Source organism: Gambusia affinis, linkage group LG01 (assembly GCF_019740435.1).
Source record: "Gambusia affinis linkage group LG01, SWU_Gaff_1.0, whole genome shotgun sequence".
Lineage (NCBI taxonomy): Eukaryota > Metazoa > Chordata > Actinopteri > Cyprinodontiformes > Poeciliidae > Gambusia > Gambusia affinis.
This window is the reverse complement of record NC_057868.1, coordinates 17,764,035-17,790,813: the sequence shown is the minus strand read 5'-3', so window position 1 is coordinate 17,790,813 and position 26,779 is coordinate 17,764,035. Positions and strand designations below refer to the sequence as shown.

General features: G+C 40.2%; 1 protein-coding gene across 1 annotated transcript in view; it reads right to left on the bottom strand.

Moving 5' to 3' along the window:
- The window catches only part of LOC122829404 (kelch domain-containing protein 8B-like), a 147,158-nt gene extending 121,489 nt beyond the window's left edge, over positions 1-25,669 (bottom strand). Inside the window, exon 1 of the mRNA XM_044113937.1 lies at positions 25,149-25,669. The gene's annotated coding sequence lies outside the window, so the exon portion shown is untranslated. The remainder of the gene's footprint in view (positions 1-25,148) is intronic.
- Between the last annotated feature and the right edge of the window lie 1,110 nt (positions 25,670-26,779).

Below are 26,779 nucleotides of genomic sequence, written 5' to 3'. Positions count from 1 at the left end.
TTATTAGTGGGTGTTAGTGGGATTTGGTCCACTCAGAGAGCAAGCTTACTGGTAAATTCCTCTGCTGCATTTTACCCCGAAAAGCTGTAGGGAGAAAAATTACTTGGATTCAAACAAAGCCCTTCACAACATGAAACATCTCAGAATGCTGAGTTTGACTGCGTGGGGGGGAACCTGTAATCATGTTAGGGTTCAGCCCAGAAGTCCATTGGTGAACACTTTTATAATCACATTCTGTCTTTTGGCCCCAAAGGCACTGACTGCGTTTCCATTACAAGTGTGCATAAAACTGTCAGAAAAAGAAAACAACATATTTTTGCAATTGCAGTGTTTCAATAAATAAAAAAAGAAGGCAATTAAAATCACACATGATAAGTCACTAAAACAAAATGCCACACCATCGTCCTCCAACTACCGTCCATCGTCGTCTTCTTTGTGTTTTGTGTCAGTGGCAACATCAGGTTATCGATCACTTGACTCATGTTTCGAAAAAAGTGTTTTACTTGCAGTTTTGCTAAATAAATCAATTTCAATACTCATCCTAGCAACATTTTGACAATATTAACATTAATTCTTGTTTATTTAACAAAAAACTTCCTTTTTTTAAATTGGTGTGTTTCCGTTGAGCAAATTTATTTTGAAAATGTCAAATTGTGCAGTTATATGGTCAATGGTAATGCAGCTATTCTCTTTGTAATACAGATGTTCAACTCAATGTATGTGTGTGTGTGTGTGTGTGTGTGTGTGTGTGTGCAGTAGGACAGAGGAAAAGTGGTGCCATTCAGAGAAATAAAGCAACACAGTGAGGTTTCCTGCTCGGCTGGCCTCATATTCTTTCTCCCACTGTGTAGTATTACAACACATTCATAATTAATGTTGGCCTCCTCCTCGTTACAGTTATGTCCTGAGCCCAGTGGACACCCTGACCTTTGAAACGTGTTACGGTGAGTGTGTGTGTGTGTGTGTGTGTGGGTTTGCAAAAAGAAATTAAATGTTATGGCTCATTTTCAGTCTGACTGTGGGAAAATTAGCCTGTTAGGAACAGACATGTACATTTCTGTAATCACAGTGAAATCTTGAAGACTAAAATAAATAAATGAACCTTAAAAAATAAAAAATAAAAACATCCTTTAGGCATGTTTAATGAATGCCCTTTCCTAAAAGGGAAATTATTTCCATCTGTTCAGCTCTTCTTAACCTCTAAGGTTTCGAGAGGAAGAAAAAAAAAAAAAAAGTGAACACAAAGTATCAGGAAGAGGAGAGGTAACCCGATCAATAAATCATGTGAAATGTTGCAGATTTAGGATGTCTGTCTGAATCCTGACTGAACGCTCTGCCATTCAAACAAGCATTTGAACTCCTTAAACTACTACAAGCAAGAAACGGTTTCTACAGTTACTGGGATATGTGACAGCAGTCTTCCGGATATTTGTACTCATTTACATTTGTATTTATGGGTGGCGACAAGGCAGATCGGCAGCTACGCTGAAAGGAAAGGTGCGCAGCCCGGTGCCTGCACATCTGAATTTCAGCACATCAACATGAGGCCCCTGTTGGTTATAAAACAAAAGTGGAGTTATTAACTGCAGTTTTTTAATCGCAGCCCTTTCAAAGTTTCTGGACTGCCTCAGTTTCACTGCAAACGTTTCAACGGAGATGACTGGCAGCATTTTTATTTGGATCTGCTGAATAAAAACGGAAATCTGTTCAGACATCCTTGTTCTTCGAGAGATATTTTGTCTTAAATAAAGGTTGCAGACAAAGGGAGCGCAATCTGTCGTCTGAAAGTGTTGAGCGGAAACACTCAATATGGTGGCCATTACAGTTTCTGAATATGCAACACAGAAACAGATGGAATTAATTGTGATGAAATAAGTAAAAAGGTCAGAGAGATGGAATAGATGAATCATCGTCACCATGAGGAAAGGTTGGTGTTATGTATCCTCTGCTATGAGGGTGAGTTTCTGTCGGCACCAGAACTGGACCTGATAGGAGAGTTCTGAATTTAGAAAGAAGGGCTGGCTGAATGAAAAATGTCTTTCACATGGATAATCTCCCATGATATTAAAACACCGTCATGTTGATCACATTTATTCATCGTTAGCTTTTGTATTGAAACCAGTCTTCTACTCCAATGAACAATGTAGTGGAAATATGGAATTATTTGAACCACTCCTGCTGAAAATTCACCCAAAAAATGCATCTCAAGACATTTTACTATAAAAAAAAAGTCAATTTTAGCTATACCTAGTAGATTGCATCAAGTGATTGACTCAGAGAATTTACTCTTGCTGGACGACCATGTAGCAAAAGTAGACAATCACTTGTTTTGTCGTTGACTTTGCAGCAATCCATCATACTGTGTGCATTAGCAGTGGAGAGGAAAAACTCCCCTTTATCAGAAAGAAACCTCCAGCAGAAGCAGAACCTCCCTGGAGTGTTGCCTTGATTCTTTTATGCATGTTTGAGAAATTTTTTAATCTCCCGTGGCAACCATTCAACTGTGCAAAACGCCTGGGTGGACCAAGCTCCACCAAGTTGAGCTTCCATGTTACAGAGTAACCCTCACCCTGAGACTCCCCCACTCAGCTCCTTCAGACTAGCCAGCAGCATTTAGCAAACACCTGGTGGAACTGCACATCTGCTGAGCTCATTTTACAAGGTACTTCTTAGTAACAACGTTGTTAAAGGGTTAATGGAGGAGCGATGCTGCCCTGCAACAGACTGGCGACCTGTCCAGGGTGACCCCGCCTCTCGCCCAGAATGTAGCTGGAGATAGACACCAGCAACCCTCCTGATCCCATTAGGCACAAGGGTGAACAGAAAATGGATGGATGGATGGATGGATGGAGGAGCAATGCTGTGATGATTTCCTGAAGGCAGAGTTTCAGAAAGAGCAGGAGTTTCTTAAAGAGACAGAAGCCCACTTTCAAGGTGTGGAATGACAAAGTAGAAAAGTCCTATTTGATATTTAGAGCTTCTTTTAACAACTGGAGTTAACATAGCTACTTGATTGTGCTATAAAACAGCATGTGCCTGGAAAATACAAAACACTGCCCCTTTAACAGAAAATGCTCCCACAAAGATCCTCCTGCAACCTGAGAGAAACACAGATATCTGACAGCAATTCATGTGAAATAAATGGGTTTCTGCTCATTTTATACCTTATTTTAAACACACACACCAACCACTGGAATGGAAAAATCATTTCGTTTGTTTGTTTTTAGCAAACTTGTCTATTAAATGTATTCACACCTGAATTAGATTTAGGATCATTCACATAACAGGCTTTATGTCTGTGTTCTAAATACAGAGAGTCCAAGAAAGCATAAATATGTGATGACTTAAAAGCTGAAATATTAATGCAGGCTCCGTCTGTGCTACTGTATATATTTATTTTAGGAATCTAAATGAGCACTTTTATGACATAATACCAGTAGAATGAAAAGTACACATTGTTCCACCAAAGCTCAGCTGCTGCAGATTATTGTATTCTCTGGTAATCAGCTGTAAATGGTGTCACGTTAGAGCCAGCATGGCAGATGTGACTATGACCAATAGTCCCTCGGGTCTTCTGTCCCTACTAGCAACACATGCTGCCAGCCTAATATAGCCAGTCCTCACTGCAGCTAAAACCAGGGGAAACTGACAAGCAAAGGAAAAACTAAAGTACGAACAAAAAAACAAACAGAAGATGTTCAAATCTATCAAGACGAGATCCTGCCAAGAAAACAAGAAAGCTGTATGCAAAGTGTTTGACATTGCATATCTTTTTAAAGGACTCAGTTTGCTTTAAATGGAGCCAGCAACAAAAAATGCAGAGTCACTTCAATATACGCTGTACAGCTATAACACTGAATATTATCGATTTAACAATAAAATCACTACAAACTTTGTTTGTGTGTTAGATAATCAAATCCACTTTACATCCTGCTGTGCAGAATCCAAATCAGTCCAAATTCAATTTAGATTAATCCAGTTTATTCTGAAAACTATCCATTCGGATTCAGTGCAGTTGAAAGAGATGTGAGCAATCCCACAATAATTAGAGAGAAAATATGTTAAGAGGGTTTTTTTTATTCACCTTGAAATCCAGAAGATTCTTCTGAACCAGGGGTGTCAAAGTCATTTTCGTTTTGGACCAAATCAGGATCATGGATGCTCTTAAAGGGCCGGTTGTGGCAGAATGTATTGATAAAACCCCTTCACCAGCTGTTAAAATATCAATGAATTCTTTAAATTAAATAATAATATTGAACATCTTTTCAATCCCGCCAGGATTTTATGGTTCTTTTTGTAATTTTTATCAACAGAATCAAAGCGATAAAGTCAATCTCTGAACTGCCTACCTGACTCTTTCTTAATAAAATGTTCTGAATGTTTATTTACCAGTAAGTAATGCGTGAAGTGAGTCAGTGAGACAACAACACGGAAACCTCCCGGATGGTTCCTGAGAGGCTGCACTGCAGCAGAGCTGTGGTCTGTACTGCAGCCGCTGAGCCAGAACCGACTTCCCTCCGCCTGCAGCTCAGCCTGAAGCCACACACTGCATTATACTCTACAGATGTGAGGACAGGAAAACGTTTATCTGCTATCAGAGCGCAGCAGAGTGCAGAGGTCCACGGAAAACACAATTCAATAGTTTGATTTTCTGAGTTTTCCAAATCTCTACTGAGTTTGGTCTTAGTGGGGCATGTCTGCTGCTGATAAAGCAGAGCTAAATGACTGGCATCAGAATCACGCCTCAGTTGGCGCAGAGAATATAATGTGTCAAAACGCCTGTTTAGCCGAATACCTGGCAACGAAGACTGTGGAGATATTTCAACTGTTTTTGAGTTCCGCTTTTTTATTATTATTTTATTTTGCTTTTGTCATTTTTATTTATTTATTTTAAATGAAGCACCTGGACACATAGACTGCTTCGGCAACCGTATGCTAACGGAGCTCAGTGACGTCCTGTGCGATGCCCTGAGAGGATGCTACCTGGTCCAGCCGTGAGATTTCCTCATCATTTATTTGCTGCCATCAGCCAATGGTGGTATTATGATACAGTGGAAATGATTGCGAACAACTCTGCCATGCAGCGATTAGGCGAGGTTGAAACCAGCGGATACTGAGACGCTATAACCCCTTCTCCATTGGCAAGTCTCATTCAGGGCCGTTAAAAGTTTGGAGTTAAAAGTTTAAAAGCTTCCAGTCGAGGCCACATACTGTCTTCTGAAAGTACGGCCTTCGCCATCATTACGGCTATTGTAATTAACTAAAACTAGCAAGATAACAAAAACTGCAATTGAGAAAATGTGTTTTTTAAAATAAAAGAAACAGCAATTAATGGAGAAAAACTGGAACTAACTGGAATGATAATGTGCGCTTAGAAAACTAAAGCAGCACTGAAATTACAGATATAAAATCCTTTGTTTTTGTCTTTATTTTCCTCCCACACAAGCAGTTTATGTCAGCTGTTGGCAAATTACGACACTCCATACTCCTCCTGGTGGCTCTAAAGCTGGTACGCAAAAAGGCGACAACAAAAGTTGGGAGAAAACGCCATTGAGTATTCATTACCCAATCAATGTAAACATAATCACAACGTAAATCTTTCCTACAACCCAAAGCATAGCGCCAATAAAGGATGAGCCTAGTTCTCTCAAAGTTTTTCTCTTATGCCCCGTTTACATGACATTGATCCAACGAAAATTGACTTTTTGTTTCGTTTCTTTTAGCACATTTACATGAAGACATTCTAATTACAATTTTTGTTTACACAGTAACAGTACACAACAAAAAGGTGCAATGCTCTCGCCCTGCCACTAGTTGGTGCTAGGTTCTTTGAAACTAAGTGAGCATGTATTTAAAAAAAAGTTCTACTTAAAAGCACATCAATTCACGTTTCCCCGTCAGGTACCGTTCCCCCAGATACTGTGGAAAAACACGGACTGTGTCTGATTAGGGTGCAGATGGAAAAAGTGGGATAACTGTGCTGAAACACATTGTTTGAGGTTTCATGGTGTCCATGGTTCTCTAGAGAAGAGCGCTGAACGACCACGCTTGTATTTTGCCACCTGGGCGTCGCAGAGCGGTCAAGAGATGCTGGAGGAACCGTATCTGATGGGGAAACACAAATTGTAGTAACACCATCATTGTCTGTAGTTTCTTCTTCTGTGGATTGTAGGAAGCAGCTATGTTTTGTGTCAGTCTATGTATGAGCTATGGATTCCCTGACAGAAAAGATCCATTTATTCTGTTTATAAGACAACGGACACCGGTACATTTCAGAACCATTGCACTCTGGAACCTGTTCTCAATCTGTGCCGTTGTCAGAGAAAACATTCGGTGGTTTCACCTAAATGAACACTACAAACACAACAAAAGTCTTCCCTTTTCACCAGAAACTGATGTTGTGTAAACAAGGTTTTAAAAACCCAGCATCATTCAGCTTAAAGTTCTCAAATATGTGAGCTCCACTCATGAATGCATTTGTTTCAACTGTATCTGTATAAGTTTGGTTTAATGTGCCTTTTCTTTGCCAATAGAAATTGGGTAGAGTTAGGTAGAGAGGCCAAACAATATACATGGGTAAGATTGTTGTTCTTCCATACCTCTGCAATCCTCTCTCTACTCTCCCAAAGTTGTTTTGATCCTCAGGCTACTAGCATCCCTTTGCTATAAAAGATTTTCTCTCCAACCTCTCAAACGGCGTCAGAAGCCTCGTCATCTGGCTTAAGCTGGCTGATTCTATCTGGAGACGTGGCGAGTGCCAACCTCTTGAGACATCTGGTGCAACGCAAAGGTCAAAACTGTTTGTCTTTCACTTCCCACAACTTGAAACCAAAGAGGCTCTCCGTGCTCATAGTGTGAAGTGTGGAGACGGGCGTGTAATCACAGTATCTGCTCTCCTTTCCTCACCTCTTGCTATGAATATTTAATCTCACCATAATTTTGCTCTTGGCTATTTCATCAAGAGTCCTGCTTCTGATGTTTCTTACCAAAAAAGAAAGCCAAAAGCAAGGTTCTCTCACAAACACCAAAAACTTACTATAAAGCGTTTTACAGTTCGCCCTTGTTCATTCTAATTCCCAACTTTTGCTGTTCACTTGCATAAATGATTTGCTCTGAAAGTTTGATGATGTTCATTGATAATTTAAATGTTCCTACTTTATAATTCTCTCTAGGATCATCATAATTTTCAAACCGTGCCCCCGAATCCCAGCTGCTCATTTTACAGTCACTGTTACAGCATGCAGGATCCACTTCAATAAATTAGTTTAATTACTCTCAATGAATGGAAGGAGGTGTGTAAAATTTGAAATGTACCGCATCTGATGTGGGGCAAACTCTGCGCTCTCAGCAGGATGAATCCTTCATGAACTACATTAGACTGACAAATGCGCCTGTCGTTTCAGCTTTCATTCTTCATGATTTGTCAAAAATGTCCCTGCTGCTGAAGATAAGGGAAGCTAAGTGGTGTGCAGACTTCAGCTAACAGCTACAGCGCGGAGAATAGCTGGCTAATGCGCTCACCAGAGGAAATCAATTCCAGGTTGATCACAGACAAGGCGGGACATCAGCAGGTCAACACTACTGCTGTACTGACATCTGTGCAACAAAGTGATCATTTACTACACCAACAGGCCTCATGTTTATTTTTCTTTTTAAAAATATTTTACTATTGCTCATATCTAAGCAACAAAGAAATGTTGTTGCCTAGACAATATTGGGACTGATATAGATATTAATATTGGATCAGTGACTCTCTGGTTTCTGATCAACATGTATGTATACAGTAGCAAAGCCGGTGATCTTGGAGATTTAAAGAAATGATTATATATTCCTAGAGTTGCTCACAATCCCAACACAAAATCCTTACTGAATACAATTGTCACTGTATAGTGAGAATAAATGTAGAAAAGTTGTTGGAGCTTCTTAATCATTTTTAGAAACTTTCACATTTTCTAGGAGCGCTAACCAAAACTCACTATATTCTCAAATATTTATCTTTCATTTTTCATTCAGTGATTTATAAGCTAGCAGAAGTATGTTCTCTGAACTGTAAGCATCCGGTGGAAGGACTTCAGAACTGGGTTGATGTGCTTCATCTTCCTATTTTTAGAGAGAACGGCGGCACTATTAGCAGACCTGTGAAGACAATGTTGGAATCGATGGCAGCAAAGGCAAACAAATAGATCAGTTTCTCTAGATCCTGCTGGGAAATTAGTCCTTCAGTCCTGGAAATGTCCTTCAGTTGACAGAAGACCAACTTTGTAACTGTCTTTATATGACTCTGAAGGTTCAGGTCTGTGTCCATCACCACACCTATTTTGATCGCTAGTTTCTAGCTGTAATAATTGAAGCTGTGTGTTGACTCTAGATCGATCCTCCTTAGGTCCAAAAATACTATCTTCAGTTTTGTTTCTGTGCAGGTGGAAAAAACTATTGCTTAAAATAGAAACTCTAACGAGACAACAAAAGCAAGAGCACAGAAAAAGAAGACAAATGTGCATATAAAAAGACACACACACCCTAGCACCACTACAGACATAAGAGAATTAATGAGACCTTGTGCTCCCAGTGCTGCTTAACCCAAAATATTACAGTGTGAAATAGAGAACAGTGTGCTTGCTTAATAACCTGGACTCCGGCGTTTTCTGGAAATGTCATGCATCTGTTCTGTTTGTGTTTTCTTCCTTCTGTAGACTCATTTTGATGAGGAAATATCTGCTCCATCCAGACAGTACGGCATTTGATCTGAGACATGTTTGATCAAATGAGAGGATGAGAGGCGGGAAATGCCTCAGAAGGAAGCTGTGTTGGTTACCTAATGCCATCTCTGAGCACTTCACAGCAGCTGGCTGCGATAATGTGATAATTCTGTCAGTCTGTCAAAGTGTGTGTGTGTCTCACTTGGGAAACACAGTTGGTATTGTTTAGAAGTCATGCTTACTCAGCCTCCCGTGGGATTAGGAAAACAGGATTTTATTCTGAAATTAGTTTTGAACTGTAAAGCTGTATTTACTAGTGTGCCCAAAAACAGAACTGTTTCAATCCCTGTCCAAATAGTAATTCAGGATAAACGCCATAGATGATCCGAAATCCATAGAGATATTCTTTATTATAGTAATAACACGCTGGTGTGCAGAGTGAAACTAGTAAGACTCAGCTAGAAAAGTTATAACATTATTTTTAATTCTAATAGCTGATTCTTTTTTTTTTTTTTTGGAGTTTTCATGTTTTTATACATTTCTATTGGAGCCTTGCAACAACATTTTGCTCAATATGTACATTGTAAATGTGCAGTTGAAAGACAAATTATGTCTATGTCTGATATACTTAATGAAAGAATCTGTTTCTTGAAATTCTACATGCAACAAACCATAAATCTCCTTAAACTGGCATATGATTTAAACAGTTATTTGTCGAAATTAATTAAGACAAAAGAGGCAGCCAGTTAAGTCATGAGTTAAGAGTCCAGTTTAGTGACACTAGGCTGGTCACGGTACCAAATTTTGCAGGACGATGAATTGTCCCATGATGACATTCAAAGGAGGACCGTCCAACAATTGGAGTGTAAAAAAAGGTGTATGGAAATATGCACACGTGCAGCTGAGGCTTACATATGTGAGAATCAGACGGGACATTTAAGACACTTAGTGGCGAGAAGATGGGAGGGCATTTCAAATTGAGTCTGAAGGCAGAATGCAATTTGCATAAAGTAAGGCACAAAAATAAGCCGATGAAGAACTAAAGGACTACGCAGATACGGAGTCGTTAGAAGTAGATGTGATAGAACGAAAAGGAAGCAGAAAAAGCAAAGCCTGAGCTAGACAGAAAGACAAAGTGGAGGGAGAGCAACAACAGTCAGAGTCAATGAGGCACAGAGGAGCCAAGAAAAATGTGTTTGCATGGGAATTATATAAACGCAGCCTGTCGACCAAATGAAAGCGTTTCTCTCCGGCGCACATTTCCCATCAGTCCCACTAAGAGAAACAGCGAGCCTGGTTGGCGCAGATGCCCCCGAGGTTAACTGTCCAATCAATCGCTCCACTAACCGTCTCCACGGAGACAGCCTGCGTGACATAACTGCCACCAAAGGCCGCCGAAGTATCAAACTGATAGACGACGTCAGTAGTATCCTGTGTCTACAACACACTCTCTGTTGTGGTGCTCGTTTGTCTTTGTGTCATTTAATCTTCCAGATTTAGGCCAATCCTAATGTGTGGAACGTTTTTCTTCTGCCTCTTCCTGGATCGACTGGAGTGGAATGGTGTGGAAAACAAATAGGCAAAAAGGTATGTAAATGGGACTAATAAATTCAATTAGTCTATACTTTAAAAGAAACAAGTTGGTGGTTATCCAAGACATGAGATAACACTGCCACATTCCTGGTTTTAACCCCTGAAGCAGAAACTATGTCAGAATCTTATTATCTGGGATATTAAAAAAAAGAAAATTGACTATTGCTCAGTGGTCCAAAGTCCTGTCTTCAAATTACAGTAAATTTTGCATTTCATTTGGAAATCTAGATCCCAGAGTCTCTAAGTGTCCGTATCTCAGAGGAGTCGTGTAATAATAGTTAACAAAAACACAATATTTCATAAAGGTAGCAACAGATCATAAGGCTCCAATTCCTGATATTTGCCAAGTTTTTTTTTTTTTTTTATCACTCAAGGATTGCTGCTGGCCAGCGGAGTTTCTAGAAAAAAAATTTTCTTGAGGTCCGGCGGGGCCCAGGCTGTTTAAAATATAGATTAAAATATCTAAAAAGCCTTCAGAATGCAATGAACGTTAGGCCAAAATAACTGTTGATGAGAGAGGGGGACACAATCTATTTGCCAGCAATGAAATGTCTTTATAGTCCAACTTCAATTGTTCAATATTTGGAAACATTTATTTTCACTGAATTGTACAATCAATTCAACCATCAAAGCATTACAGCATGTTTAGCTGTGAATGACCTCTGACTCACTGGCCCTGTTCCTTAACCCTGAGTCACTGCTAGTCAGAGAACAAACAACCATAACAGTGGACATTCAAAGGAGGACCGTCCAACAATTGGAGTGTAAAAAAAGGTGTATGGAAATATGCACACGTGCAGCTGAGGCTTACATATGTAAGAATCAGACGGGACATTTAAGACACAGAGTGGCGAGAATATGGGAGGGCATTTCAAATTGAGTCTGAAGGCAGAATGCAATTTGCATAAAGTAAGGCACAAAAATAAGCCGATGAAGAACTAAAGGACTACGCAGATACGGAGTCGTTAGAAGTAGATGTGATAGAACGAAAAGGAAGCAGAAAAAGCAAAGCCTGAGCTAGACAGAAAGACAAAGTGGAGGGAGAGCAACAACAGTCAGAGTCAATGAGGCACAGAGGAGCCAAGAAAAATGTGTTTGCATGGGAATTATATAAACGCAGCCTGTCGACCAAATGAAAGCGTTTCTGTCCGGCGCACATTTCCCATCAGTCCCTCTAAGAGGAACAGCGAGCCTGGTTGGCGCACATGCCCCCGAGGTTAACTGTCCAATCAATCGCTCCACTAACCGTCTCCACGGAGACAGCCTGCGTGACATCACTGCCACCAAAGGCCGCCGAAGTATCAAACTGATAGACAACGACGTCAGTAGTATCCTGTGTCTACAACACACTCTCTGTTGTGGTGCTCGTTTGTCTTTGTGCCATTTAATCTTCCAGATTTAGGAAGATTAATCCTATCCTAATGTGTGGGACGTTTTTCTTCTGCCTCTTCCTGGATCGACTGGAGTGGAATGGTGTGGAAAACAAATAGGCAAAAAGGTATGTAAATGGGACTAATAAATTCAATTAGTCTATACTTTAAAAGAAACAAGTTGGTGGTTATAGGCAACATGCAGGTACTGGAATCTGTCCTGAACCTTGATTGTGTTATAGATCATATGTATTAGGACAATAGATCAATAAAACATTGCAGTAGATGTGTGATCAATATCAAAAGTTGATATCTGAGAGAATATTCAATATATAAAATCAAACAAACTTGAGGAACATAAAAGATTCACTGGTTTAAAGAAAACCAATCAAATTAGTATTGGACTTTTAAAGAAAATGTTGGCCTTGGAAAAGGATTTTTTATTTTTATTTTAGACAAATATGCCCTTTCAGAAATTAATACATTTTCTTCCAGAACTGCTCTGTCTGTACCTCATCTTCCTTTGACTCCAACTAACTTCCTTGTCCCTGTGGAGTGCTTAGCTGGATATCTTTTGCTACTTTTCTGTCAATTACCCTGACTTAAGGGATTTATATAAAGAAATAAATGTCAGGATGAATATTAAAAACAATTATACTTCAGTTAGAGGGATTCATGTAGTTAAAACTGTACTTTTAAACTCTGTCAATTAAAAATATTGTATAAATATCAAATACTGTAATGTTTGATTATGTTTTCTGTTATGTGTTTGTCTACAAATGTAGCTGAAATTCCTTGGAGAAAATGTAAAGCTGTTGGATCGGCCTTAAGTACCAAGTACTTTTCAGGCACATGGCACCTTTTTATTAGCCAGGTAACTAGGTTACCTTCAGCTTTATATACAGTACAGACCAAAAGTTTGGACACAACTGTGTCCAAACTTTTGGTCTGTACTGTATATCAAATGTGACATAAAAGAAATTTGATTTTGTAATTTAACACCTTGAAATTGGGCCTCTGTCTCTTTAAAAACTCCTGCTCTTTCTGAAACGCCGCTTTCAGGAAGTCGTCACAACATGGCTCTGATATTAATCCTTTAACCTTTTTTTTTTTTTTTTTTTTTTAACCAGTGTTTCACTCAGAAGAAACTAGTATAATGAGCATGCCACACTATTCAGAATTGTATCTGATAAAGGATACACATGGATCCCTTTCCTTACATTGACAACCAGTAGTAATGAAGCCTAGGCGCAAATTCAAACTGGAAGAGTCTTTAGCCCCACCTGCATCATCCAATCGGTGCGTCCCGCTTATCATCGCCGACCTATCAACGCTGTACCAAGCCTCATCACGTCCAATCACCGACCAAGGCCCAGTTGATAAGGACCTCCATTCATGGCATCTTCCACTTTCCAGCTGCTCTCAATCCTCCTCCACTCCTTCTCCACCTTCACTCGCCCGATTCTTCAGGCTCGCATCCTTCTCCGACCTCCACCATCACTGTCGGGTCCCGGGGGGGATGACATTCCTAACCCACATCAAGAATGCTCATCCGGGCTTATTGCAATTCACAGCTCGATGTCCTCAGCCGGGGCCTAAGGGCCAAAGAACTTTAAATTCAGGTCTGTCAATAAACCTTTTTAATCGCTGCTTTTCTCTGTCTGAGTCTCTCCATTTTAACATTATTTTATATTGATCTTTTACAAATCCCAGTGAAGTACAATGAGAAAAGTTCAAGAAGTGTGAATTCTTTTGTGAGTTTCTTCTGTAGTTGCAGCTTTTTTGGGGGGGGTAAATAGAAGGGACTGTGTGACCTTCGAAATGCAACAGCAACTCAAGGTTGTTTCTGTAGTGAGGCAGCAGTGTACGCAGAAAACACTGCAGGGTTTTGCACTGTAATCAAACAAACTTGAGAACATAAAAGATTCACTGGTTTAAAGAAAACCAGGAGCTTCGACTTTCTGTTGATGTCCTACGTCTTTGAGGGCACGGATTCATCGATCTCTCTGTTTCCCAGATCTAGCAAAAACACGAACCCTTTGGTTTGGAGAGGAAAAAGTGTTTGATTTTTCCCCATTTCTCATCACACTGGACACCCATTAGCTTCCACTTCACAACAGCCTCTGTGCAAATGTGAATATAACTCACGCCGAAGGCCTGGCTGTTTCATACTCTCACCCTGTGGTGAGTATTGAGTGATGTGATATTCTGCACAAGTTGACCAAAGTGATGTTGACAGCTGGTATCGCTGCTGCTGTTTTCTGAGAACACAGCGGTGCCACGGAGGTGGACAAACTGACTTCGAAGATGAGAAAATAACTGACAGGACTTATCGTGAGAAGAGGAGTGAAACCATGGAGGTGAAGTTTGGTAACCTTGTGATTAGTGGAAAATACCATCATCATCTTAACAGGTGATGTGCTGAACGTATTTTATGAGACAAATATAAACTGAGGAACTCCAAAATGCAGTTTACAAATGTTTATCTTATCCACTACATCTGCAGTAAAATATTTTCTTTTTCCCATATTTGTTAAAACTATAACCATGTTGTGACAGTTTGCTATGAGACAGATAATCTGCCAAAACATCAACCTGCTCCACCTCCTCCCTGACCTACTATTACTGTCAGAGGAAATACACCACTCCCAACAACAAACAGCCAGTGCTAAATGCTAAATATGCTAATGGCGGAGAAAGAATTTACCGTTACAAAAAAACAGTTTACCCACTGTCATCGGAGGTCATGCTAACTGTAAAGGGCAGCAGAGAACCAGGAGCAACCGCTGGCAGCTGGTGGTTTATTCACCAAGCTGTGAGGCAGGGAAATGATGTACAGCACAAACTGAACATAAGTACAGGCTGCTTCAGACTTGACCTGCTATGTGACATGCTTCATAAAGACTCCTCAGTGTTTTTCACAGAGAGGGTTGTTTGGAGGGCGAGATTATAAATCTGACGTCTGAGATAAATGTATGCAGAGCAGAAAAACCTCCGAGGCAAATCAGTGACTGAACTTAGAAATACACCAGTTTATTTACTACATACCTCCATCAGCTACTGGAATCAAAAGACGATCCTTATCCAGTCTGAGTTCAGTCAGAGCTAGCCAGAGCAAAGATGCTCCTCTCCAGGATCCCAGCATGAACAGTGGGCCCCTGTGGGGACGTCCTCTCCTCAAGGACCGGCATGTCAAATTCTAACCAGGAAAGCAACTTGTTAAATAGATTTCTAGTTTATTCCTCCCAAAGATTTGTTAAAATAACATTAAAAAGCCAAAATCTAAAAACATAAAAGAATTATTAGAAAGAATCTAAAAAAAATTAAAATAAATAAAGTTTTTATTCCTCTTCTTTCGGCTTCCAGTGTTGCTTCTCTGCATTTTGTCACTTCACGACAACTTTTCTTCATGGGTATCGGCCAAAGTTGGAATCAACAGGTCAGGCTTTTTATAGATCACTAATCGGTAATCGGCCAGAAAACTGCAATCAATGCATCCCTAACAGGTCAGCAAGCTGGTCAAAGTGTAGCAGAGAAAACTGTAAATCGTCCCCCCGTCCACTCATTCACATGGACACGGTGTCCTCTTTACTCATTCTGTTGCTCCGTCCATATCTGTTCATCTGCACCACTGCCCTCTGCTTCTCCTCCCTTCCTTTCCCAGCATGAGCCACACAGAGGAGTCTGCTGGGCCATTCAGCTAAAGCTTTCCACCCAGCCATGCAGTTTTCCCAAATGACACCGTCGTCTCCCTTAAATGGAGGGGATGGAAGACCGAGTTAAAAGAGGAAGCCACAAAGAGAGGGAAAGAGCAGCGAGCGGAAGGTGGGGGGGGAGGGGGGGAGGTGAAAAAAAGAAGAAGAAGAAACACAGGGAAAACCATTTTTTCTCTATTTTTGTCCAGTGGATGACGGTGGAATTAGATGATGAGAACCAGAGCAAAGAAAGGACTACATGATGACTAAAAGAGATGATTAAAAATTAAAAATAAAGTACACCACACAGTTAAGCCGATGATTATTCATTTTGCTGGCACATTATGGTTTAAAGTAATCTTTCAATAAAAAATAAAACTATTAAATGTTGTAACTTATATCATCCAAGTATCTTTATACTGGGATGGTAATGCTGTGAGCAGGAAGAATCTGCATGAGCAGTCAGTCTTCCAGTCAATCTGAAGAGTCCTCTGACTGAAGCACATTGCTGTTAGCATATCATGACCATCAAGTCCTAGGCAAGAGAGAAAATATTCTGCATTAATGTCCGGGGTGATGCCATCATATGGCTGGACAATGCGGCTAAAAAAATGCATCATGATATGAGTGTTTAAGATCAGTCAGTATCAATGATTGATTAGTTTCGGTTCTAAATATTTGAAATGCTGCCAAGCTGGTGGTGTGACCTTTACCCCTACCTCCACATCTTCATCTCATGCTAGTCTACCCATTTCCTCTCTTCACTCCACAACAATCTTTTTATTTTTAAACAGTTAGCCTATGAGACACAGCGGCAAAACATGAAACTGCTGCTGCACAAGTTACTCACTACTAGGTTGTTGTTAGGTAACCAAAGAGTAAGTTAGCCTTGCTTAGTTGGCCACTAGAGGTTGAGCAGCTAAATCCTTTCCTCTGCCTACAGCCGTGAATTAACATTTCAGTAGACTTCCTGGTTCACACAGCATGCTGAATTTTTAACTTCAAATCTGCCAGGGCTATGAATCATTTGAAACATGTCTGGCATGGATAGTTAACTCTGCACATCATTTGCAAAATAACATTAAAAGCCAAAATCAAAGAACATAAAGGCAGAATCGGTTAGAAAGAAGCAACAATGGATGAGAAAAAATGGAGGAGAAAAAAAAACAAAACAAGATGATACTTGTCACTTAATTTTAAGGCTAAATCATGGATCAGATTTTCAGAACTTTATAAAATTCGAGTGGGTATGTCCCCCTCCCACCCTGTGACTTTATATAGGCCAAAATAAACTGTGTGTAAATCTTGGCATACGACTGCAAAGGCCACAGGTGCTCTCATAAAAGCATTAATGCAACTGAGGCTTTAATTCAACAAAGTCAAACAGCAGCTGTTGCCTCCTTCCTCCTGGCTCACAATAATACCTGTAGGGGGGCAGCAGCAGCAGCAGCAGCAGCAGCAATGTGCAGTTTGATAAGTGAGAACAAGAACAGAGGTACAGCGAGGCGGTAACATGGATCCTTCTTCAAGCTTCACAAATCTGATGAAGGGTGCACTTCGCTGGATGCACACACAATGGCTGCCATGCTGAAAGCCAAACTGCTTCTGTCTTTCCTCTTCAACTGTTCTGCAGTGACTTACGGCTTCTGCATTCTCCTCTCTACCTTTCTAATATACACCAAACATAACAGTAGAGACAAATTAACCTGGGTTTACAGTTAATGCATTGAACTGGGTGCGAGGTCGTGCACACCAATTACACCATCCTCTCAGCTGCATGTTGGCCTCAGACACTATTATTTCCAATGACTGAATGAATATACTTTATTAATCTCAGAGGGAAATTCACATTTCAGAATAAGCCATCTAAGGAACAAACACACAAACAAACACTTCAAACAATGAAGAGAGACAGGCGCCTGAACACTGTGGGTGCATTGGATAAAACAACATTAGGTTAGGTTCAGTTCCAAGTTGTAATGCCTGTTCATGCACCTCTGCAAAATGTTTGAACTCAAAAATCGATGGACTGTCCTAGTAACCCTGCCACTGGGCTCACCCTGTTTTCTGGGGGAAACCCTGCAGTCTAAGGCCGCAACAAGAGTTTCTGTGTGACCTCTGAACGCTTCCCTGGACCACCACGTCGTGAGTGGGGTGGCAGCAATCGAGCAGCAGTGACGTTCTGTGAGTATGTGTCTCTCAGTGCCTCTGGCAAGCCTACAATCACATCTACAGCTCCATGTGGTGGCAGTCACAGCAATCACACGGAGGTCTAATTCCCACAGCGTGAGGCTGTGCTTCTGGCAGACATAAAAATGGAATCAATCATAAAGAAGAAAAAAAAGAAAAACACCCAAATGGTTCAGTTTCTGCTGAGCTGGGATCTTCTAATGCTGCGCTAATACTTTAAACCATAACACTGATTACTCGATTAAACCTTCCTACACATTCTGCTCCTGGCTGCAATAAAATATCAAAAGCTTGTTTTTCCGTCTCCCCGGCCTATTAGTTACCCAACTACCACCTCCATCGGGAGATCTATAACATCTAATCAGTATGTAATCGAAATGACTTGTTATAATTACCATGGAGATTTCATTCTTCTTTTCTGTATGTGTTTTGTTTTGTTGTGCTGCTGTTACCAGAGAGGAAACTGGAAGTCTGCCTCTGGTTTTTTTTGTTTTTCCTTTTTTGCAGACTCTTGACTGCAGCAGAGTAATGCGCCAGACCTTTGCAAAGGTCTAGTCAAATCAAAAAGTACTTATGAACACAACTAGAAGCATGGATCTACACAGCTTTATGAAATGACAATGGAGGCGTCTTTCTGCCCTAACTGGCTGATGACTGTATTTATCTTATGAAAAAGTTGAAGTATGGAAGTCACTGCGTTGCTTGTTGCAAATTAATCAGCAGCACTGATTGACTGATATGCATCAACAGTCGGGTGAAAAAATTAAGGCACCATAAGGAACATTTCAGAACATTTAGCAAACCTGACAAAACATCTAGTAAAATAAATAATTAAAAGTGAAGCAAAAACCTTTTGTAAATTTCTGTAAAATATAATAATAATGCAATTTATGATGAGGGATAATAATTTATCCCTCATCAATGCCACATTTAGTCCAAATTAAAATGACTCAAATCACACACAGTTGAATGAAGATTTTGATGAAGGTTTGCTCTGTTAAAACCTGAGATATTTACTTTGGTCGTCTGGAGACGGTTTGATTCAAACCGTTTTCAGGCCTTCAGAAAGAAGTTGGAGCAGCTTATCAGCCTCTAAGGAGTTCTCCAAAAACGTTGTGGGGTAGAGCAACCCTCCTCCACTCAGTTCCTTCAGACTAGCCTGCAGCAATTAGCAAACAGGTGGTGGAACACCACATCAGCTGAGCTCTTTTCATGAGCTACTTCTCAGTGCAACGCTGGTAAAAATGCTGCTAAAGGGTTAATAGGAGACATGTGATGAGTTCCTGAAGGTGGATCTTCAGAAAGAGCAGAAGATTTTAGAGACCCAATTTCAAGGTGTTAAATTGTGATGTCAAATTCCAGTTTTATAAGTTCTGAAGGTAACATAGTTCCTTCATTGTGCTATAAAATGACATCATGTGCCTGGAAAATACAGATCACAGTGATGTTAACCATGAGTTCTCTTGAACACTAGAAGACAAACTGAGCTTCAAAGTGCAGTGTCACTACCTGGAAAAACAAATTAACATTATTATTTGCTGGGAAAGTTATCAACTGAAAAAACTTTAGTAAAGCTAATCTAGAGCTCAAGTGTTAAAACTTTAATATGATGCTTTTTAAAAAATATTTACATATATTAAAAGACAATTTTTCTCCTGAGCATCCTGTAGCTGTAACACAGACTGCTACAGGAGTTCCCTCCTGCCCACAGCCATTAGCATCTATCTTAACTCTGAAGAAAATTATAAAACACAAGTTTCATCATTTCCAGGGGGGAATATTTAATTCCTTTAATTCCCCTCTGGGATTAATAAAGTTTTTTTATTATTATTATTTGAATGAAATATGATAAAGGTGATTTGTTGATAACTCTGGCATTTGGAGAATCACCAAAGGAGACAAGAAAAGATCTGACTTTACACAAGCCATGAAATATATGTTGTCCAAATGTAACAATTTGTGTGCACAACACAGGAGTCTCTGAAAGGCAAGTCCAAGTCAATTCTTTAGGGCAGAACACAAAAATATGCATTTCTGTGACTTAACTTCAGCTGGCGTTGCCATGTTTGTGTTTACAGTAAGCCAGTGACAATCTGAGATGCTGTTCTCATGCTTGTTATTCTAAACACACGGCTGCTTCCTCGGAAAAGAAATGATTTGTTTTACCTACATGCGGACCTCTCCGTGTTCTCGCTACACCCCTGGGACAGAACAATTCCATGTTGGTGAGATCACCGCTGTCCTACGCTTCTCTACAATCACAGTCCCAGCAGCAGCTCCAGGTTAGAGCGCCTAATGAGGGGAAGCAATGCAAATAATAAACGGCAATTAAACAACAAGGCAGTTACTGTTTGTCTGAGCAATGAAAATATTCTTGAGTGAATCTTAACTGAGCCATTCTAATTAACACGCCTTATCCTCCTGCTGTGGAGCCTGTTGAGTTGTACGTGTGCTTGGACTGCCTGCGATGAGGAAAAACTAAATCTCTATCCATCACCAGCTTTCAGACAAACCCTATGAAGATGTTGGGGTTTTTTTCCCCAAAAACTAGCTGGTTATTTTTCACACACTTTATCCAACTTCACAAAAACTCTACCTCTACATGGGGAACAGTAAACCCCGGAACGAGTGGACGCCAAAGACGTGGTCTTGTTGTGGCGTTAAAGGAAAATTAAGAGCTGTATCCCAAACTTCATAGTTGTTTCCTGTTTGTCCCACATGGCTTCAGGTTTTGGACAGGCTTTAAGGTGTCTTTAACAAATGAAAGAACCAAACACCACTCCAGGTATGTCTTTACTCTTTAGTAGAGACATGTAAAGAACAGGGAGATTTTTTTGAGCACTTGTGGAACATAAACAGTCCCGTTTCTGCAGTGGGCCTTCCTGACCAGACTCTGTTTTCTCTTTCTACCTCTTCTGTTAGAACATCCAGCTTCTGTAACATTCACATATTTTCTCAAATTTTGAGTGACTGTCTTTACAGCCTCTCTGTGTATTAGGGCTGGGTGATACATCGATTTTAGCCATTAATCAAATTTTCTGTTTTTGGAGAGGGTTGAAGAAAGAGCTTTTAAAAAATGCATTCTCATTTCTAAAAGATTTAAAGGAACAAAGTGAGAGAAAAAAATCAATTAAAATCAGAAATTGAATATGTAATTTTATTATTAAAAGGGGCAGTGTTATGTATTCTACAGACACATTTCATAACATAAGTAACTATGTTACCTTCAGTTGTTACAAAATACTTTATGTACCAAATGCGACCCAGGCGTTTTGCACAGCTGGATGGTTGCCATGGGAGATTAAAGGATTTCTAAAACATGTATGAAAGAACCAAACACCACTCCAGGTATGTTTTTGACAAGGGAATAACAACATGAGGTAAAAAAAGTTGACTTTACATTATATTGCCCCTTTAAAATTGCTGAGGATATAGTTACATTTTTCAGGACATACTGTAAAAGATACCAGCCAGCTACAGGTGTACCATTACCGATTAGAACTTCACACAGTAGCACTATGCTGGTAAAAACTGACTGACATGTTTTCACAAGCCAATCCAGATTTGGCATTTTCTTCTCTAACTGACTCTTGGTTTAAGTCTTTTTTAAAATCCTCTTTTTGGAATCTCAGTCTCTGTTGTTGCAAACGTTTAATTTTAACAGAATCAGTGACTTAGCTACTGCAGTATCTCATTTAGAGTGTTTAGGAAACGCAAATAGTACATAAAACCGCAACAGGTGGTCACTTCCTGCTTCGACTAGGCCTATATGCTGCAAGTGAAATGAAACATGTCAAACACTTCCTAATAAAACACTCATTATCCTGTTGTCAGCTTGAAGTGCGTAAAAATTATTTTCCTGTCCCTCAACATGCTACTTTATTACTTCCTCCTGCTCTGACATTTCCCTCAGGATTACAAGTTCCCATCGCTGGCGGCTGAGTGTCCAAACTGTCTTCAGTAAACAGCCCTCTTAATCCCCTGATGAGAATATTGGCTAAATTCCACAACTCCTCTGTCCGGTTTAATGTCTCTGAGAGAACCAGGACCCCGTTCTCTGGATGAGTGCGACAGCCAACTTATCTGTCCTCCACAAGCTACTCTAATTACAGCTAAAGACATTTCACGTTCACACTCTGCTTCTGTCCCGCAGAGTACAGGAGGCTCATTCATCATGAGAGACACAAAACACACTTCAGTCCATCAATCGTCTGCACCAAAACTGGCAACTTCTAAGTCCAAGTAATGACACACTGCAAGAAAACAGTGAGGAATATGAGCTTTTCCACATCAATCTGCCTGCATTTGAGGGACCTGCAAAAAAAAAAACATCCATGCATTTGGCCAAAAATCAACCTATGAGTTGAAGCTATGAGTTAGTGGCAGTTAAGGAACAGAATCGTAAAGAGAGTTGATGATCTCTTTGATGCATCAGTAAAAGAAGTGAAAACTCCACCTACATCAGATGGCGTAGATTATTAACAGTCTATACTGACTGGAGATCCAGACCTGGACTTGGAGTTCATTGGTCACAAAAACAAAGACTTCAAACAAGACAATGTTAGTAACATTTTAGTACACACCTCAACAACAAACCACTTCTCATTGTTCACTTTCTAATCACAGTTAGTTAGAATTGACTTAACTTAATTTGAGTAAGTGGATTTCAAACATCGGCTGGAATTAAGATCATTTATTTCAGTGTCTTTTGGCTGTTAACCTTACAGGACTTCTTACTTTGTGTCTGTTGATAAAAATTAAGAAAATGAATTCAAAGTGAATAACCAACATTTTAGAGTGGAATTTTAGAGTGGCATCACTGTACATGAAACAAGAGAGACTACACCATGTCAGTCAATACACTCACCTTACTAATCTTACTAATTGATTGATGCATAACAGTATGAAACATCCTGTGGCAGGCAGCATGTCAGACCAGAAAACATTGATTAAAACAACAAGATCCAGAATGCATCAGGGCAGTGGTGTCAAACTCCAGATCTCAAGGTCTGGTGTCCTGGAACTTAACTCCACCAATATTATGTACTTAAACTTAGTGACTACAGACAAAATATTTACAACAACTACAATAATAATAACTACAAAATTTCTGAAGAAATTTAAACGGGCCCTGCCAAAGTGTGCCTGTCGGCCGGAACCAGAGTTCTGATGCTAAACATTAGCATCAAAGCTAAAGTAAACTATAATGTACTCAATAGCATGTGGAGAGTCACAAGCATATGGAGCAACATGGACTTATTCAATTCAGTATGTTAAAATTACTGTATATGTTAAAAAATAGCCAAAATGCTAATATTAGCCTAAATTTTTCAAAAACCCGAGACAGCATATCCAGAGTGAAGTAACAACAAATATCTGTTCCTCTGTTCCTGCAGCACAAATCCAATGAAAGATCAACAAAAACTATAAGAACTGAATGCTTCATCCTCCTCATAGAACCAAGACCACTAATGTAAGAGAAAGCAAGAGTAGACTGCTGAGAACCAGGTGGAGGTGGGATTCTGCTGGCCCACAGCACCACTACGGGTCCCTGCCGTATCCAAGGAGACAGACACAGACACTGCATGTCAGCTGTAATCCTCATAACAAAAAATGAACCCACAGCACCTCAGGAGTCATCATCAGGGCCCAGATGGGAAACGTAAGGAGAGAGAGAGATCTGAGGAGTAATTCAAAGGAATTAATAAAATAAAAAAATTAAAAAAGAAAAAGAAAAAGAGGAAGAAACAGAATTCTCACAATCCAAACTGAGGACAGACTAAACTCCAGCGACGGTGGTAAAACATCCAGATGTTGGCCGGCGGGTTAGAGATTTTGTGGAAAAGATCCGTGTCACCAAACAGCTGGATGGATTTTCTGTGAATATAATAAAAAGCTTTGCACTCAATTAAAAAGCAAAACCGGAAGAAGGCTTTTACCTAATCCTGAGGCAAAGAGCAAACTGCTGCTGCTGCTGCTGCAACCCAGACAGCTGAACTACTGATGGTAGACAGGTTTTGTTGGAGATGGCATCCAAACAGATCACTATTCTAACCATCCATCCACGCTGCTCTGCATGCAGGCCAGAAGGTTCAATCTTTTTCTCATCTGACTTCAGGGACAAATGGCTACATGACTCGTTTGTAATGCTGACTGGTAAATCTTAAGGTTTTTTTCCTCATAACTCTTCCATAAAGACCAGATTTCTTTAGTGCAAAACTTACAGTTGTCATAACGACAGTTTCTCTGATCTGAGCTGAGAACATATGCAGCTCCTCCAAAGTTTCCACAGGTATGACTGTGTCCCATGGGAAGCTAAAACCTAAGCCGCTTTGGGATTTCTGGGTGGAAAATATTTTCAAAGATTTTTTTTCCATCTTAAATGGACATGTATGTATTTTTTTCTAGGGTTTTGACTTGATTATTTGTGTTATTTTAGCAGATCACATGTGTTAGAGTTTGTACACTCCAGCTAAGAATTATTTGATTACAAATTTACTTCATAACTTCAACAATCAATTAATCTGAATGACTGTTTCAGCAGTGCTACATTTAATTCTAGAGTCTGAATTAAACTAAATCAAACTGCAGTCAAAACCAACACTGGTTGGCAGTTCAGTCCCCGTCAGACTGTGATTAAATTACACACAGCTGTATGGGGAGTAAACAATTAACAGCTATAATATGGTTTAGTTTGCCTGTCATAGAGGAAGAAAATGTGGGAGTTCATTTTTCAATGCCATATCTTCACCTTCTATTCCATCCATCCATCCATTTTCTGTTCACCCTAATGGGGTCAGGAGGGTTGCTGGTGTCTATCTCCAGCTACGTTCCGGGAGGAGAGGCGGGATCACCCTGGACAGGTCACCAGTCTGTCTCACTCACTTCTATTCATACAGTTATAATTGTCAAAGTTCCAAACTAAATATTTAATTCACAAGCTAAATATTTAGCTTTTAAATTAAATATTTAGTTAGGAAGCCACATATTTAGTTCCAAACTAAATGTTTTAAGTCTGAGCTAAATATTTAGCTTTCAAACTAAATATATAGTATAGACTAAGTATTTTCCAAACTTGAACTTTGAACTCCCTCATTTTTTTTTCTATTCCAGGCTTAATAAATCAAATTATTGCTGTCAATTTTTTATTCATTTTTGTTTTTACTACTTTTCTCAAACTGCACTCCATACAGGTAGACTTGAAGGTGGGGGAGTTCCAAATGCACACCATACTTTTCAGATTTGTGCTTGATAAAACATTTGGCACATATACCTGAACGCTCTTATCCATGAATACTTTATGAAGAGACTTTAGCTTCCTGAAGGAGCATTCCTTTTTTAAAATAGGAAAATACGTGCCAAAGAAAGTGGAAAGTGGGACAAAACCCAGAGAAAGATATTCATTCTCCGTCTCCTCATCCGGTTTGGAACACGCGGTGACTCAGCTTCGGTGCGCCAAGCTGAAGCGCAGCACTGACCCATTCCTCCAAATCCACATTCCGCGCCAATTAATTGCCATTCGTGCCCAAAAGCAACACCTGCGCACTGTTTACATGCACCACACAAGCGGCGTTTAAAGTTCGCCGCAAAGCATTCCGTACCTGTTTCAGGAGCCAGCGATGCGTCGGAGTTCACCGGAAAAGCTCCGGTGAAGACTTTGAAAGCGGGTCGTTTCCAGCAGAAACCTGGCGTGGAGATCCCGCTAGTGTTCCCTCAACAACCAATCCGAGGAAAGGAAAAACAAACAAACAAACAAACAAAAAAAAAAAAAAACATCAACAGTTCCTCTCCTCTTCTTTCACGAAGCGCTCCGCTTTCCCTCGGCTCTCACCGTCCCTCGCCTCCCTCTCCAGCGCGCATTTTACGCAAGACACGACAGCAACTCCCCGCGTCCACGCCGTGTGCCAGCTGTTCCCACGCTGACCTCGGACTAAAACAGACGATTCTCCTCTGCTTTAAGCTGAACCTTTAATCCCCCTCGCGTCGTCGTGCGGCCCGGAGACTCGGAGCTTTGGCTTTAGAGGTTTCCCGGGACTCGACCTGCAGCAGCAGGTAAACTCCAGACTCACCTGAACGGAAGGACGCAGCCGCCGGAGGTGCAGAGCAGCTGAAACACAGCAACGCTGCCCCCATGTGGTCAAAAAAGAAAACTTTCCGTTTTCACTTGTAAATCACGAGGCGCATTTATTTGGCCAACATCAATCCTATTGGAAGATATTTATTGCAGATCTATTAGTGCATGCAAAAGATCATTTTTGAAACCAAAAATGGTTCAATAAAATAATGAATAGACCCTACAAATGAAAAAGAAAACAGCTGCCCTTCGTAGTCCCCTTTTTTTGCTCCCCCATTCACTACAAGATAAGAGCATGCAGCTTGCAATCATGGGGATAAAAGGCCTATATTAAAAGTTAAAATGAATACCAGACCATTAACAATTTATAAAAAGAAAATGGCAGCAAAACTTAGGTTTTCCAAGTCTTAATGAAACTATAAATTTCCAAAATAACGTAATTTAGATTAGATGTGTGCAAGGGAAAAATGTCTGACAGTAACGCAGTCCACAACAGTTAGAGAAAAAAAAAACAACACATGCAAAAGAGGAACACATGATCAAACATCTCAACTATGATGAAATGGAAATGAGTCCTTAAGGGAACTTTAGATTATCCTGCCACAATAAGTACAAAACTATAACTATATTCATTTTATCTCTAGTGTCATACAAGCTGACGCAGTGAGAACCACACACTGTGTGCTCTTTCAGGTCATGAAATGGTGGTGAACCCCCTTCAGTTGTAGCTCCATATGATGATGGTATGAACAGGGTGGAGCTATAACGGCACCACGCAACACAGTCAATTAACTGAGGGGCAGAAAAATGTCAGTGCTTGCAACAAGCTTGAGACAAACTAGTGTGTTTGGGTCCAACTTCGTTGTGTTTGTTGTCAACATAACCTGCTGCCCATCTCTGTAAAATCTGAGAAGTTTTCCATACTGCCTTTGAGAAAATTTTAGTTTTTCTACAAGAGTTTCTCAGTATTCCATGCGACTGCGTGTTGGGGAATCTCCCAATAACATAACAATAATATTTAGCTGAGACTGGGTCCCAGCTGGCATGTGATTGTCAGTCCATCCAAACATCCAGACGCCTGTCAACTGCTCTCAGTCCTCAGACACAAACCTCGCCATACTCATTGAGATGATGACTGAGAATCCTTTGGCAGAGAGA